Genomic DNA, 18207 nt, shown 5'->3' with positions numbered 1-18207 from the left:
TAAAGCTTCTAGAAAGAGGCTGTGCTGGAGCCTCAAACAGTAGACACAAAAATTAAACTCAAAAATTCAAAATATTTCCTTCAAGTTTCAAGTTTAATGCTGAACTTAATATATCTGATAGAAGAAAGAGAGAAAACTTTCAAATTGATTGAGTATTTTCAGTTTCATGACGCTAATCTGGTAATATGAAAAGGTCCTGACGGGTTTATTTTTCCTTGTACAGCCTTTGAAATAGGATTTGAATGTAATTTACTACTACTACTACTGCGAGAAAAGATTTATAACTAAGAATTTGATGATAATAGTGTAGAGCGGAATGGTAGAATCAAAGGGTAACTTGTCGCTACAGTCTGATATGACATTGTCTGCGGTTAAGTGTTGTGTTCTTTCCACTTTTGTGAGATTTACATTAAACTCAACCCCCCCACCCATAGGGGCTCACACTGCCCGCCTCCTTCAGCTGTTGCCCAGTCTTCACTGTCACTTGTCTGCACACACACACACACACACACACACACATATAGAAAGCCAATGGATAGTCTGGACTCCAATATTAGGGTCCAGACGATCCATTGGGGTATGTGTTGGCCCTCGGCCAGCTGGGTCTGAACCTAGGGGCCCCTGTGGCTCTGAAAGCTTATGGAAAACTAATAGTTAACTCTGAGCGGAGCTGGGAGGAAGAGTCTGGAATCGCTTTAATACGATCCAGTTTGGAAGTCCATAACATATATTCAGATTTCATTAGGGGGCGAAGACGGAGCCCTCTGTCGACAGTATTAGCGATTTATAGAGATGGCTTGTGTTTATCTGCTTGACACTGTGGAGGGGGTTCAAACCCAAAAGGATGAAGACGCGATGAGGGAGCGAGGGGTGAGATGGAAACACTTCACACAGGCGCGTCTCGAAAATTAATCTCCCTCACTTTTCACAGAGATTCGTTGTTGAAAACGTATTGGTCCAGTTGGATCGATCGATTGGTGATCAAGCCAATCACAGCCAGCCGTTTGACGAAGAAGGTAAACAAAGAGTTAACAGAGATGAGTAAAGTGTAAGTAAAGTGACAATAAATGGCAAATTGTGGCAAGAAAAGAGTGAAAAGTGACCAAAAGGAGTCAAGAGTGGCAAAAAAATGACAAGAAAGAGGAAACAAGCGTTATGTAATGGCAAACGTATTGCTTAAATGAGCAAAATGTGACAATCAATGGTAAAAAAAAGGCAAAAATGTGGAACAAAATGTAGGGAGTATTTATTGAAAAGGAAATGTATTGATTGGCCAAAAGGTAGAGTGAAAAGTGGCAAAAAAAAGGTTAAAGTAGGGACCAAAATTGGATAAAAGTGTGAAAAAGAACTTGCATAAATGGACAAAAAAAATACATGGGAATGAAAAACATTACAGTATATTGACATTTTCATCAACTAAAAAAAAACTAAACTTTAATTTTCATATGGAATGAAATCCAATCAGATCTAAATGTCTTTTTTAGAAGGTAACCAATTAATACATACTTTTGTTGCGTGGATGGCAGGACAAGCCGGTAAGTGATCCGTATGGCATTAAATGGTCCAAAAGTGGCAAAAACGTAGCAAGAAAAGAGTGAAAGGTGAGCAAAATGGGCCAAAAGGAGTCAAGAGGGGCAAAAAAAATGACAAGACAGAGGAAACAATCGGTATGTAATGGTAAAGGTAGCTTTAATGACCGAAATCAATAGTGAAAAAAGTGCAAAAATGTGGAACAAAAAAAGGAAAAATGTAGAGAAAAAGAAAACAAGCGGTATTTAACTGGCAAAAGGTAGCTTATTTGGATGAAAAGTGGCAAAAAATGGTTAAAAAATCCCAAAAAATTGGTGTCGAGGTGTCAAAAGTGTCAAGAAGTGGACAGAAATTAGGATACAGGGATATTTATTTGCAAAAGATAGCTTAAATATGAAAAAATCTAAAAAGCTGTCACATTTCTTGGAAAAGGGGCAAAAATGGGACAAAGGAAGTTGTGAAATGGCCAAAAAGGTGTAAAAAGTTCCCCTTTTAAGATTTTATGTTGAGTATCACTGTCTTAATAACAGCTTTATCATGGTTTTAGTAAATTGATTTAATAAACTAAATTGGGAGTCAACGGTTGCACTACCCTTAGAAGACCCTCACTGTAAAAATCCCTGCCCACCCCGACTTCACATCCCTCCCTGTCGGGTTCTGGCACTGCAGCGTCGACAAATCCGGGAGCAAGCGAAGCCACTGTTTTAAATAGCAGGTATCTGGTGTCCGCCATGTCCTGAGAGAGCCACTCTCCATCAATACGTTCCTTTGCCCTTGTCTGCTGCTGATATCTTTATCTCTGCTGGATGTTCCACCTCAGCAGGCTCCGTCTGTGCTGGGCAGATGGACCCCTGCTGGTTGGCCCCCACTGTAAGGGCCGTGCATGGGGGGGCCGATGGCAGCAGGAGGGGTTACGGTGCAGCTAAGGCACTCTTATGTCAACCTGTATTCTACATTAAACAGACGCCTATAGAGAAGCTTTTAGAGGGTAATTAGACCATCACAGATAGCCAGGGGAAAGAAATGAGCTCCTCCATGTGTCCTCAGAACAAATGAGACGTTAAAATGTTCTTTTCGATTACCTTACCTTAATGATTACATATGTGTACTTTTTTTAGAATAAATAAATGAAATTGAAGGTAATTTAATTTAATCATAAGGACAATTTAAACATTTGGCCTCAGTTTAGTCTAATATTCTCTTGATTTATTTAGGAACAAAAACATGCCTGCATTTCTCTACATACTGTAAATCTCTCAGACAATTTTAACCCTGTACAAAATACCAAACATTCATGTTTCTGCAGGGATTAAGTTGACCAAATGATTTATTTACAGAAAATAACATTTTTTAAAGACAAGTTTTCATATCTGCAGATGGTTAAAAAGGTTGCAATTATTTCACACCAGTCGATTTTATATATATATATATATATATATATGTTTATTTTTTATTTTATTATTTTTTTTCATTTTTTTAAAGAAGAAAAATATTGTCAACAGAAATAGTTCTGCTATTAAACACTGGTAAAATATTGAGTTAAGTATAAGTACATGAAAGTAAAATGAAAGTACAGCATGTGTTTTCATTTTAATAATAATTCAAGAGTAATAAGAATTTAATATATTAAAAAAAAGGTAATCAGTAATTATTTTTGAATCAATTACTAAACACTTATAGGTAACCCCATTTAAATTGCAGCTGACCCACATGGGGTCACGGCCCCAAGGTTGAAAAACACTGCCTTACATTGTAGTTAAAATGTAAAAAGAAGTTATATCAGAATTAGATATACTTTATTTATTGTTTTTTTTTTTTTACAGATGCTCGAGAATATCTAGAATAAAAAGAAGAAACACAGAAACATAGAAAATGATTAAAATAAAATAAAATGTACATAATTAACTAAAAGACTGTTAATTACATAGGGATTAAATACAAGCGCAAACCTCCAGTAAAATATAATACAAATGTACAAATATACAAATATACAGATATAATACAAATAAATAAAAGGATAGTACGTAAAAGGCAGTTTGGAGGATTTATCGTCCAGATATTTGTCTCCATGTGTCGTGCTGGCACTCTCTTCTGATTGGTTCAGAAATCTTTAAGGAAATACAGGGTAATAAATTATAAAATAAACAGTGATTGTCATGTGATATACAGATTTCTATCATTGATCGACAGTGTCGTAGCTGTCTAAAGACTGATTGTCCTGCGTGTGGTGACAGGAGGAAGCTTTCACTGTTCTTTCCTGTAATTTCCAGCTTACCCTGAGATGAAAATGGGAGTGGGATTGTGGGAAATGACAGATGTGGATTGGGAGGGCCGTAGAAGAGGTCATATGTCATCACGGGGTCACACGTGCTCTTTGAGACGGAGTAAAAGGACTCACCTGTGGATGCTACCTGTGATTATACTGCAGTGGTCAGTTAGTTTATGAAATTCATTTACTAAAACCATGATAAAGCTGTTATTAAGTCAGTGATACTCAACATGTGGCTCTTTATGTTTTAATTTTATTTAATGTTTCCCCAGAAAACCTTCAAACGGAAAACTTTTTAACTCCTTTTCCTTCTCCTTTTTCTTTGGCCATTTTGCAACTTCCTATATTTTTCCCCCTTTTCCCCAAAAAATTGACACTTGTTTTTTTGTTTCTTCAGATTTTAGCTATCTTTTGCCACCACTATCCCTTTTTTCTCATTTTTGTCTGTTTATGCAAGTTCTTTTTTCCACTTTTATCCAATTTTTGTGGATTCTTTAACCCTTTTTTGCCACTTTTCATCCAAATAAGCTACCCTTTGCCCAATGAATAAAACCTTTTTCCTTTTTTCCCTACACTCTTTACTCGTTTCTTGCCACCGTTTGCCACTTTTGGACCATTTTTTGCCACCTAACTCATTTTTTATCACGTTACTCATCACAGTTAACTCTTTGTTTACCTTCTTGTAATGGCGGCTTTGTCAAATGGCTGGCTGTGATTGGTTTGATCACCATTCAATCACATTAACTGGACCAATAGGTTTTTAACAATTAATTTTAGAATTTTAGTTTTTATGAAAGTGCAGGTGTCGCATCCCCTGGAAGTATTTCACTTATTTTACCATTTCTATCAGCCACATGAAGCCTTTATCAAAGCCTATAAATCACTGCCATCCTCACTATCATGTCCTTCTGTTTGGAGCATCATTTTTAAGCTTTGGACAAATTGAGCTTCATGTTATCTGCCTCCTTTCCTCTCTCTTCATTTGCAGTGTGTGTGTGTGTGTGTGTGTGTGTGTGTGTGTGTGTGTGTGTGTGTGTGTGTGTGTGTGTGTGTGTGTGTGTGTGTGTGTGTGTGTGTGTGTGTGTGTGTGTGTGTGTGTGTGTGTGTGATTCGAACAGCCGTGGGTTATACCTGCTCACATATGATACCCCTGCAGCCGGCTCAGGCAGATGGCTTTTACTTTCCAGTTGTGAAAACCAAGCTTGTATAAACACAGACACGTCTGTGATGCACTGGACCAAGTGTGCAGACGCTCTCTCTCTCTCTCTCTCTCTGATAGATAGTGGAGGAAGTGTGTGATGGAGCTGATTCTCTGGCATCTGTCATGTCCTGCCTATACTGTGGAAATCATTAAGTAGGAGCATTAGGCCGTCACTTCCTGGCCAAAGCATGCGAGTGAGATGAAGAGCTGTATAAGAGCTCTGAGGACAGGTGGGAACATTATTGACTGTGTCAGCGTGACGCGGATGAATCAAAAGTGGAAATGAGTTTCCATTATAGTTATAAGGGTTTGAATTCATGATTGATTGGTTTCATTAAAAAAACAAGAGCTTCCATGAAATATTATAGGCTTTAATAGTAAAAGAACTTTCATTTTCACATATTCAGCTACTGTAAATTTCAAACTGTCATTAATTGTGGCCACTTCACCTTTAAGTATGAAAGTTGAATGGCTCGCAAGGATGAAACCCAATCGTCCATTAGTGTCTCTCTCTCTCTCTCTCTCTCTCTCTCTCTCTCTCTCTCTCTCTCTCTCTCTCTCTCTCTCTCTGTTATCTGCTAAGCTTTGATTTGTCCCCACTACCCCAAAGTGCACGAGTTATTGATCACCCGTTCATGTCAGATTGCCGTACTAGTTTTTTTTTTTTTACAGTGCAGTAATTATTATTATTATTATTATTATTATTATTATTATTATTATTATTATTATTATTATTATTATTATTATTATTAATAATAATAATAATAACTGCAACATTTAAATATTATAGCCTAAATATTGTGCTAATTTACTATCTTGGAATTAAAAATGAATTCATTCAATTTAATTATTTCCCTTATTGCTAATATATCACAAGGTCTAATAAATAAATGAAAAATTAAATGTTACAATTACACATTTTATTAACAAGCACTATATTTCTTACAAACATAAGAATTTTAATATGGTCTTTAAAATGAATGTACATTATTATTATTATTATTATTATTATTATTTAGTAATAATATTTAATTATTATTAAGAATATTACTTAATAATAAATACTATACAATAATTTCTACAACATTTAACTATTATAGCCTATATTGTATTAATAATAATAATAATAATAATAATAATAATAATAATAATAATAATAATAATAATAATAATAATAATAATATTGAAATTATATTGTTACTAACAACTAGTTAACTTGCATTTGATTTCCTATTTTTCCATTAATATTACTGTTTTCGTACCTTTTCCTGCCTAAAAACACGTATATTGAATATAAATATTAAGCTGTAATTTAATCAGAGACAGTAGAGACTAAATGAGGACCAGTGTGGAGAGGAGAACGAGGCCGATCCGATGTCTGTGCGGCGGCAGCGGCTTCTGGAAGGCCTCGGAGCCTCGGATACAGTCTGATATATATACATATATATTTATATATATAACACTGATCATAGTGTGATGTAGACACAGCGCCATCTACTGGATGGAGATCGAACAGGGACAGTGACACTGTTACTGAAACAATCACGATGATCATTATTGATTTTAACATTCAGATTATTAAGAAAAATATCCTGTGTTTTTTTTTATTATTGTGGAACATAAAATTCTGATCGTGTAAATTTTGGTTGCAACGTTCAATATTTGCAGTTTTTATATTTTCTGTGTCTAATGTCCAGATCAACCAGTGGTTCACACACATATTCATTTGAGCGTTACATTAAATGTGCTTGTCTGTAAACATGGTTTGGAGTTTTATTTACATAAGCCTGTAAGGATTTCACTGCATGATATTTCATAAAATAGTTTGCATTAATATTATGATGGAAATAAAAAAAATGTAAATGTTTTTAAACCTTATGCAGCACTATAACATACCAAAAATAGGGCAGAACATTTTTTTTTTAAATAAATTTAAAGTCATTTTAAAGATTTAGATATAGAGCGAGAGATAATGCCAATAAGACAAGGATAACAGTGCATTCAGTATCAAAATAAAAATAATATTAATAAAATATAAATGGTGTCTAAGAAAAAAGGAGCAAACGAACAGTTATAATTGTTGCAATAATAAAAATTGCAATAATGTTTCGAAAAGTATATTATTTCTCTCTTTTTTAGAAGAGTCAGAATGTGTTCACTTGAAATGATGTGTTCTGCCTCAGGGAAAAATGTGAATGTATTGGTAAAAGTTCGAAACCTAAATGCAGTTTTGTGAGAGTGTTTCTAATGAATCTTAACGCTGTCTTGTAGTCTATATTATTCTAAGAAAATAATCCTCATGTCACACTTAGTTCAACCCATGGGTCCAGAGAGGCAGCAAAGGGCTTTATACTGTAACAATGCCTGTGTGTGCGAGTGTGTGTGTTTGTATGCGTGTGTGTGTGTGTGTGTGTGTGGGTGGGGGAGAAATCCCACATGTGTCTGACTGAACCCAGAGTCGTCTGTGGGTGTGACTCAGCCTGGCCCCAGTACTGGACCCTCGGGTGGCATAAACTCTACTTTAGCCTCATAAAATGATCAATAATAATTATGTCAAAGTCAGAGCTCCAATCACAGAATTACTTGCTAATATTGAACCACGGGGGAGTGTTTGTTTGACTTCTCTCCTGCCCTTTTAGGAACAAGGCACTTCATTCATTCCCGCTCACTTGTGTGTCCATTGAACTTCTCACCAACTTTCTTGAATTGTCGCCAACTCTTATAGACATTCTTTGTAAAACAGCTCTTGTATCATTTCCTCTTGACTGGTCAGCTTCCACCAAGTATTAGCCCAGACCACACTTCTCCAACCTTCCCACAGAAATCTGCTTTCTACACAAACTCTCACTTATCGTTGGCACAAAGCCGATGAAATGTTTGGCGAGGGCAGAATACAAAATAAACGACTTCTAATTGTGACGCTTTAACCATCCCCACTGTTATTAAGCTTGGCTGCCCTTGGCTTTGTGCTTTTTCTATCTAAATAGCTTATCCGAAGAATTGTCGTTGTTCGCTGAACTTTAAATGCTAACTAAAAATTTGGCATTTCCTGAAGAAAACGCAAGTGAGGATGGAGATGCTGGCCCGCGTAAGTACGCTGCATGAGGGAATTCAGAATTCATCCATCCATTCATTTTCTGACCCGTTCGCTCAAAACAACATTAGCGTAGCATTAGCATAGTATTAGCAGAATATTAGCATAGCATTAGCTAGTAATAGCTAGCATAAATTAGCATTAGATAGCATTAGCCTAAATTAGCATTAGAATAAGTTAGATTTTCTAGCATTAGCATAGCATTAGCTAACATTAAAATTAGCAGACTATTAGCGTAGCATTAGCAGAGTATTAGCAGAATATTAGCATAGCATTAGCTAGTAATAGCTAGCATAAATTAGCATTAAAGAGCATTAGCATAAATTAGCATTAGAATAAGTTAGATTATCTAGCATTAGCATAGTATTAGCTAACATTAAAATTAGCAGACTATTAGCATAGCATTAGCAGAGTATTAGCATAATATTAGCATAGCATTAACTAGTAATAGCTAGCATAAATTAGCATTAGAGAGCATTAGCATAAATTAGCATTAGAATAAGTTAGATTATCTAGCATTAGCATAGCATTAGCTAACATTAAATTAGCAGACTATTAGCATAGCATTAGCAGACTATTAGCATAGCATTAGCTAGTAATAGCTAGCATAAATTAGCATTAGATAGCATTAACATAAGTTGCATTAGAATAAATTGGCATTGGGACCCTTTCCTGCGTGTCATTCCCTGCTCTCTCTGACCCCTTTCCTGTCAAGCAACTGTCATATAAAGGCCACTAGAGCCAAAAAAAATCCTTTAAAAAAAAAAAAAAAAAAAAAAAAAAAAAGAATTAACTCGCATTCGACTGACGTAAATATTAGCCTAGCGTTAACATGAACATAGCATTAGCATTAGCCTAGCAAGAGCATTTATCTAGAAATCCCATGCAAGCATGAGGAGAACATGCAAGCTCAAAAAAGCTGAAGAAGGTTGAAGAAGGTTTGAAAAAAGCCAAAGAAGATTGAAAATGTTGAAAAAAGCCACACAAAAAAACAAGAAAGAAGAAAAAAAACAGGTTGAAAAAGGTTGAAATGGGTTAAAGGTTTCAGCTGAAAGTAAACATTGTGGAAGTTATGATTGTTCCAAAAATGTTTAGGTCAAAATTTCACGCGCTAGTGATGACAAAAGTCAACCAATGGGATTTGAGCTCAAAGTCACTGCAGTTGAAGGGCTGTAAGTCAAAAAAGTTGAATGTAGAGAAAAGTGGAACACAACAGTTGACAGCTGAATATTTTAAAAGTTAAATGGCTAAAATCGGTTGAAGAATGGCTGAACAGCTGAAGTTGAAGTGAAAAGATGTTGAAAATGTCTGATGTGGATGGGAAAATGAAAAGTTAAAAAGTTTGAAAAAAGAATAAAAGACCGCTGGGATGTTGTTTTTTTAAAAAATATAGAATAAAAAGTGAGGGAGGCGATGATGTCATCAGTGTGTTTTATCTGACCTGGGATCTGAGTGTGTGTGTTGGGGGTAGTTTCCTCTGGGACAGACTCAGAGGCCCAAGGGTGAACCCATAGATGGCCAGGGAGGCTGTTTAAGGAGATTACTCAGTCACCACACCTTTGTTGCATTATGGGTCAGACTGAAAGGCCTTGCACTGTGGACATCCCTGAGAGATGTAGCATCGATAGCATTTTGACGCTCAAAAGAAAAACTTTCTTGTCTTCACATGGACAAAAAAAAAAAAGAAAAAAACATTGTTCCAGATCCAGATGGTAAATATTGGTATGTCCTCCACATTCGGGACGTCTCAGAGAGTCTGCTCTCTTTTAACCTGTAGACATAAACATGATAGTTTTTCTGCAATCTCTTAATTAGGGGTTGATGAGAAATAAGTTTTTTAAATACATCAATATGTAAACTGCATCAATAGCCATAATACTCAAAAACCCCAAATATCACAACTTTGTTCATTTTGCAAGTACAGCGTAATATTAATAATAATAATGCATCAGTTTTATATAGCGCTTTATCATAGACACTCAAAGTCGCTTTACAGAATTAAGGCATTATTCTTTCACTCCACACTTAGTGGTGGTAAGCTACTATTGTAGCCACAGCTGCCCTAGGGCAGACTGACGGAAGCGAGGCTGCCATAGTGCGCCATCGGCCCCTCCGACCACCACCAACACTCACTCACACATTACATTCATACTAGGTCTACTGCTGAAGCTGGTCTAAAGTCACATGATGCACAGGGACAGGAAATTAGATTCAGTGTCAAACTCAAGGCCCTTTCTTTTATTTCTGGAGTTTTCAATGTTTGTCTCCTATGGGCTAGGGCAGAGCAGTGTTAGATGATTGCCCTGTGATATACGGCTAAATCGAGTTTGTACCATGTACGGGGAGGGCCCAGCCATGAAGATAACTTCTCTATAGAGACACAGGCTTCTTCTGCAGGCCACCTGCATGTGTGCTTGGTCTGACTGTAACTAGAATAAACCACATTGAAATAGTACTATTCTTGTCATCTATCGGAGCTGTTCAGTTAAAAGATCCAGGAAGAAGGTAGAGAAAAATCTTACTAGGGCATCCAATTCAACCCACAGGAGAAAGTTTCACCATATTCACAAATTCAAGAAAATTCACAATATTTCCAGGGCTCTCAGTTTTTTCCATGCTTATATTACACGATGGCAGTCATTTTGAATAAAAAAAAAATATTGAAAGAACTCAACCTTTCCAAAATCCTGCAATTTTTTGGAAATTGTTCCACAAAATGTCCCCAAATGAAATAAAAAAATTTTATAAAATCAAGGAAATTTAAGTGAAGATCCTGCAGGGACTGATATACAAACACCTCAATTAACCTATATTTTATTTGAAATAGAATAGAATAGAATCTTTTATTTTTACTCAAGATGAATTTTTAATAATGTTAGTGCTCCTGAAACTTTGATAGCAACATGCTATCACTAGCTACTGCTAATGTTTGAGGAGGGAATGTATGAGATAATCATGACAGGCATTTCCCTCTTTTCATCGGCCCTGACGTCACTACAAGAAACCAGTGCAAAAAAATCCCATTTCCCATTTATCACTCCAGCCTGTCCCTCATTCTCTCAACCAAAAATGCATTTTATGGTCATTTCCCTCGGCTAGTTTGGCTGCAGATGGGTTAAATATTACATCAAAGCATCTTTAATGTTTTACCTCTCAGGTTTCGTCTTGGTATCGAGTTCAAAAGTAGCTCGGGCTGCATTTTTTTACAGTAGATTTAGGGGATCAATGCCCATAATCACATTAGCACTGGCTTAACGTATAACAAATTCGACCGTACCGGGATCAAAGACGTGACTTCTTGTTATAATCAGACATAGTATCATTTCCTCCACTGAAGATCTGTAACCTCTGTGATACTGAGCAATGAGGAATTGTCAAAGGGGTGATAAGTTGTGGGGTACACAAGAGAGGCCCCTGGATCTCTGTGCACCTCGTTATTGTTTTCATTGATCACTCTGATGAGCTTTGCTTCATGGGAGTAGATTTTTATTGGCCTTACTGGGGGGGATTACACAGGAAAGTCATGGAAATAAACTTTGAGTGAAAAAAAAACCAAACAACTACTACTACTCACCCCCACCTTTGAATAATCCAGATTAGCAAAATATGTAAACAGACAAACTGCAGGAAAACTAGAATTGATGGCTTCCACACTGAGCCGGCCGTGACGTAATGAGAAAAACATGCCAAGTTAATCAAGTCAAGCTTGTGTGCATGTGTTTGATTGCACGTGAGTTCTTTCCTGTACGTCGCTAATTCATAATGTAGCACAATAATCCTATTTTACAATTGATTGTATTTATCATCCACTGCCTGAACTCCTATTGCCTATATCGTTCTCCAGCCTGTACAGCATAAACAAACAGCAGCATGCTACCATCCATCATCCTGTGTGTGCCCAACACTAACACGGCTCCTGTTTTCTATCTGTGGGCAAAGTCCGTGCATCTGGAACAGAAAACTCCTGCAATGAATGAGCATTAAACAAATGAGCGCTCTTTTATTGCTCTGGGTTTTTGCATATTCTGCTCATGCACAGCTTCCACAGATCTATTCAAGACTTTTAAAGATGAGTAACCCCTGAGGGGTATATGTAGTGGCCTGATGGTAATAAGGCTGATATAATCTAGGACTCCATGTGCATCTATTGTCTTGCAGCAGTAAAACTTAAAATCATCCAGGATGTGTTCTTTTTATTGTGAAAATGCATGACATAGAATACAAAAACCAAGTTCCCTACTGAGACATTAAAGTATAAAACATTTACAACAACGAAAATGGAATTTCTTGTTTTAGCAATGAAAAACAAGTATCTAATGTGCAAAAAACAAAACAAAAGAAAAATAATCAATGAAGCTCATCGATCAAAATGAGTTCAGTGAACTAAAAACTAGGGGGCGCCACCTTATAACATTAAAATTGGTTGAATATGGGTCACATAATTCTTAGCCATTCTGCGTTATCTGTTTAGATCAATAAGAAATGATGATGCAGGTCAGTGCTTCAGTCGGCCAGGTTTAGTAAGAGATTGTTGGCTGGATAATAACAAAATGGGTCACAATGTGGGTTTAAAAAACAATCTTTCCAAATGCACATCTTTAAATTTAAAGATGTGCACACTCAAAGCCTCAGATCACATAAGAACTCGTGCACCCCTTTAGATCTTCGCTTTTTGAACCACGACTTCAAAGCAGTGTTTCCTGTCCCAGGTGTACAGGTGCATTGCGGGGGGGTTGGGAAAATTTAGGCTTGTTTCTGGAGGCATTTTCACCAAGCCAACAGTAAACTTTGCTCTGAATCTTTGAAAATGTCAGAAATACATAAAACAAATGGTTCAAAAGCCTATTAGAGTAATCCAAACAAGAGCGTTCAGAGAGCACAAACCAAGTGCCAAAGCTCCTCTTCGCCAGATATTGGAGGTTACTGTATCTGGATCAGTGATCCTGATCATTGTACAATAATTAATCTCACTTCAATGGCTTTTAAGAGATGTATATCTCCATTGATAACAATACATATAGGTCCAAATGTACGGGCACCCCCGTTTTCACAAAAATTGAGATGAAATTCACATTCTAGATCCAGTCCAGATGAAACTCCATGGAATAATTGAGGAACCAATCTGACACATCTGAGTCAAATTTCAGAAAGACCTTTCATGAACCGAGATATGAGTTTTGGAAATTTCGCCAGTGATTGGGATTTTTCAATTTTCAAAACTGATCCAGAATCAATATATCAATCTGGATGCCCTCCAAAATTTAATTGAATCTTCTATGGCGTAAGTTTTGTCAAAATCCTCTAATATTTTTTACATAATTGCACTAACAGACAAATAAAAAAACACATTTTGATTATTTTACCTCCTTAGAGGTAATAGTAAAAAAAAAAAGATAGGGAAAAAATAGATATAAAATTTTGATGCTTGAAATTTTGAAGTTGTTCAGTGGATTTGGCATCATTTATTTGCACCATTTTTAGGCAAGTGTGACTTTGAGATGTCATATCAAACATTAGTATTAATGTATTAATGTATATTAGTATTCTTCATCTTTATAATTAGATCAGATTTCTGTTTCAGAAACAATGTACATCAGTACACTTTGATCGTAAATATTTGATCCTTCTTTCATTTTCATTTAGTAACTGTAGATATATTTATATATGAGAAGCTTTTTTTCTACTTGTTGATCACAACAGATTTAAAATGTTTGCATAATCTGCTTGGGCGTTTTTTGTGTGTGTTTATTTTCTTGTCATTGTATACTCGCTTTTTCTCAAAACCCAGAATTCCAACGGAAACAATCAAAGGCTTATTGTACATTTTCATGCACCAGTCCACTACATGTATTTATCCTCAGTCCGTCATTGCCCACACTGACGTGCAAGGCGATGAAAGACATGTCTTTGCTTAACTTCAAGTAAACTTTCTGAGAGTGAGTTGAAGCTGCCATGTCAGATTGAATGGACAGATTGCCAACATTGCTAATGCATCTCAGTCTTGATGCAGGAGTCAGGTCATAATAATTAAAGACATGCAGCATCTCAGGGCTTCATTAATCATGGTTTATATGGACTTTGAAGCCATAATGAAAAACAGCCAGCCTCTCCACGTTTATTGTGTCTGAACAAATTGTGGGGATGGTTTCCACCAGGAATGTCCCCCTCCGGCCGCTGCAGGATGTGGTGATGGAAAAACAAAAAAAAGATAAGATTTTGGTGAGAAGTCTTGTGGTGGTTATAGAGAGGTCAGCGGTCAAGGCTGTTTATGCAGAGGCTGAGTACCATTCAAGTGTTCAACAGGAGAATATCTACTTTCCATAGGGTCAGATGAATACCTGTAGAGGATCATGAATCATCTGCTCTGTCACGTGTCATCAGCTTTTACTCTGGTCTCACCAGCTCTCTCCAACTTTCCAGGAAGGTGATCGAAGTGAGATATTGCTCTGTGCCAGGAGTGGAAATTACAGCAGGATGTCAGCGCCAGTACTCTGGGCTCATTGCTTTACTCACCTTGATGACTTGTGTCTGGTGCCTGGCAGCACCATCAGGACCGGGTCACAGCCAAAGGAGAGAAGTTTTAAGACACATGCATCTACTCCCAATAAAAGTCTCAGTGGCAGGTTTACGTTGCATTAGTCCACAGACTATTGCAGGAAATAAAAGCCAGTAGAGGGCAGAGTGAGGACAACGCATAACGAAGAGAACTTAATTCGTGTTTTTCTTCCTATGATCAGTCACAGTGAGAGTCCCTCATCTTTAGGGGTGCAAATAGCACCATCATAGCCACATGTTAGCATCTCTTTTTTTCTTTTCGCTTTGTTCTTATTGCTATGGACTACACCAGCTGCTCAGAGAATAGTTTTTTACATACAAGAAACAAGAGCAAACCTCCACTAAGAGCTAAATATCATCTTAGACAAATACTGGCAGTTATCTGGACCAGTGATAAAGAATTGTAAGAAATTATTATCCAACGAAAATCTATAGGCACTCATGCTTTTTTGGAACGCTCAAGATGAAATGTGCAATCCGGATCCAATCTGGATAAATCTTGATGGGGTAATTAAGGAACCAATTTGACATAATTGAGTAAAATTTCATAAAGATCAGTCTTTTACAAACCGAGATATGAATTTTTGAAATTTTGCCGATGATGGTAGATAGGAATTTTTCGATTTTTGAAACCGATCCAGGATCAGTATATTGATCTGGATCCCATCCAGAATGTCATGGAATCTTCCATGTCGTAGGGTCTATGTTTGGTTAAGATTCTGTCAAAATCCTTTAAGTATTTTTGACGCAATCCTACTAAATATCCTGATAAATATACTGCAGTTAAAATATTACCTCTTATATATATTCTACAACTTTACATCGCACCCTCACTGTATAACAATCTATTCTTCCCCCACCCTTTTTATTTCCTATATTGAGTCTCTCCTCCCTGCTCCCTTTTCCCTCCCCCTCCACTTAGGTGTAACACTGCTCTCCCTTTTTATATCCTCCCTATAATAAAAGATTTCTTAATCCTTCCTTAGGGAGGGCTGGTGATGGTCACAATTAAGCAATAAAATAAATCAATTTATTTTATTGCAATAACAAAACATGCGTTGCTGTCTCGTAATGATTGCACTTCTTGTAGTGTTGACCTTTGACAGCATGTGCAGACAAGGAGAAAAAATAAATAAAAATATTACCTCTTAGACACCTTTCAATAGTATACATTTAAAGGTGCGTTACTATGCTATTTTTCACCCATCACCATTTGTTCTAAGAACCCAAACAACATAATATTTGAGGTGTATTTTCCCAAACTCGCCTGTTTTCTGGAGTTTTAACCCTGTGAAAAATCCATTTCTGAGCAGATCTAAAAATGGGCTGTTTTACTTATACATATTCATGAGTAGGCGTGTCTGTAGATGCTATCCACACACTCTTTGTTATTGTTTTAAGCCAAAAGAAACCCTGCACCTTATAGTAAAACACATGGCTATTTCAGCAGCTGTTGTGATTGTGAGTCAGAAAAACAACGGTTTCATAAAGCGTGTGCTCCAGCAGCAGCAGCAAACGCAGCGGAGTTCAAGTACTTCAAACACCGAAGCTGCTAAGTCGCTTTCTTGTCATCATCTCCTCTAGTGATTACAGGAATAGTCCACTCAAGGTGTTTTGTCCAACTGCTGCGTGTGTCACTAGCACGTCAGTTCCCAAACTAAAGGTGATGTCACACCGGGCAAAATTCAACTTGCCCGTTTGGAGGTGACTTTTTACAAAATGTGGAATAACAAAGAAGGGAGAAAACATAATTTTTTCAACTTTGGCCCTCTGAATGAGGTTAAAGGGATGTATATCACTGTAGCAAACCATTATAAAGTGATTTTTTCCAATACTGCCTCTTTAAGGTATATCTGTTTACTTCTTTTGAGTTTGAGTGACACAGTAATGTTTTTACTGTTAATGTGTCAACTGCATATTAGACTCCCACATTAGGAAACCATCAAAAGCGCTTACCTTTTATTTTGTTGTCCTCCCAAACTCCTCTCCCCTTGTGTCACCCCCACCCCTTCCCCCACACTGGTGTAACACTACCCTCCCTTTTTATATTGCTCCTCCAAAAAAAAGTTTACCCTTTGGTTTGGTGACGATGCAATGGAGCAAAATTACACAGTATTATGTTGGTGGTTTTTTGCAAGAATTTTGCACTTCCTATAGAGTTAACCTTTGAAGACATATGCAGACATGTTAAAAAATACAGCCTGTCGTTTGTCAGTGTCCCTCCCAGGTGAGCTCATGATATAGGCCTCCAGCACCACCACCTAGGATGAAAAATGGTGTCCTCAACTCTCATATTTGACTCACATAACATGTTGCAGGTAGTCGAAGCTAAACAATGACTTTCTCTGTCGGTTCTGCTTAGCACAGTCATGACCCCGAACTTCAACTTTTCTGGGAGAAATGATAAAATGTTGTGTTGACAGTGACAAATTTGGGTTTTCTTAAGGATTACTTGAAAAAAATATATGTATAGGCTATAGTATGTTTTAGTTCAACCTTACAGTATTTGGCTGGCAGAATAATAATAGATGTAATGTTTGAATGGGTCAAGTAGCCTAATAGTGTCGTTGAAATCAACTTCAAGCAAGAATATGAATTTCCTCATGGAAATCATATAATTTTTTGCCAAAAACACCTACGAAATCAAGGCTCACCAGCTTTACCAATGGTATTACTGGGCTTTACATGTACTGAAGGATCATAACCATCTCTTCAACTCACTTGTATCTTAAAATTGATAAAACAACGCCCTCTAGTGTCTGAGATTTTCACTGATTTCTAACAAAAGCTTCCAAACCCCACCAGATGGGATTAGTAATAATAAATTGATTGATAGATTGATATTTTAGCAGCAATCAGAACACGTGTGTGGGGCGTTTTGCCTTCCAGTGTCATTTTGAACAGTCAATATCCATCCATGCAGACATGGCTAGAAGATGCTAACACCAGCCATTGCTAACTGTATCAACTCAAGGTTCAAGGCAGAGTACAGCCTGGTCAGTTTGCTAGTTCTTTACATTAACAAAGGCAATTTAGAGACTCCAGTAAACCCACTCTAAAGGGTTTTGGACAGTAGGAAGAATCCATTAGGCTACCCTGGAGAATATGCAACCTCTGCTCAAAGACAACTGGGCTGTGTTCAAAATGGCATAGTAACGTACTACTAAGTCTGACATCAAAATTAGTATGTACTGTGTTTACATTAGATAGTATGAAAAGATTGTGTACGTGAGGTATACTATATTGGGACATTTTTAAGTATGCACGGTGAGGCACACTAGTCATACTCGACCGCCCCACGAGACATGTCATCGTCCTGGGACCAGCTTCAAGCTAAAAGTCAAACTTCCTCTTTTAAAAACAAAAGCATCTCTTCTTGTCTCCCATTAGTTTTATTTAACACTTTTGTAAATAGGGCTCTTGTTTTGAAGTTAACCTGCATGTTTTGTCAGTAGCACAATAGAGGGTCTCCGAAAATCTCCAAAATGTCGGCATAAGATGTGTTTCTGTGAGTTTTATGGATCAAATTACCACATGTTGATATTCTACTTGGTCACT

Source organism: Gouania willdenowi, chromosome 20 (genome assembly GCF_900634775.1).
Source record: "Gouania willdenowi chromosome 20, fGouWil2.1, whole genome shotgun sequence".
Taxonomy (NCBI): domain Eukaryota; kingdom Metazoa; phylum Chordata; class Actinopteri; order Blenniiformes; family Gobiesocidae; genus Gouania; species Gouania willdenowi.
Note: the sequence above shows the minus strand (reverse complement) of the source record.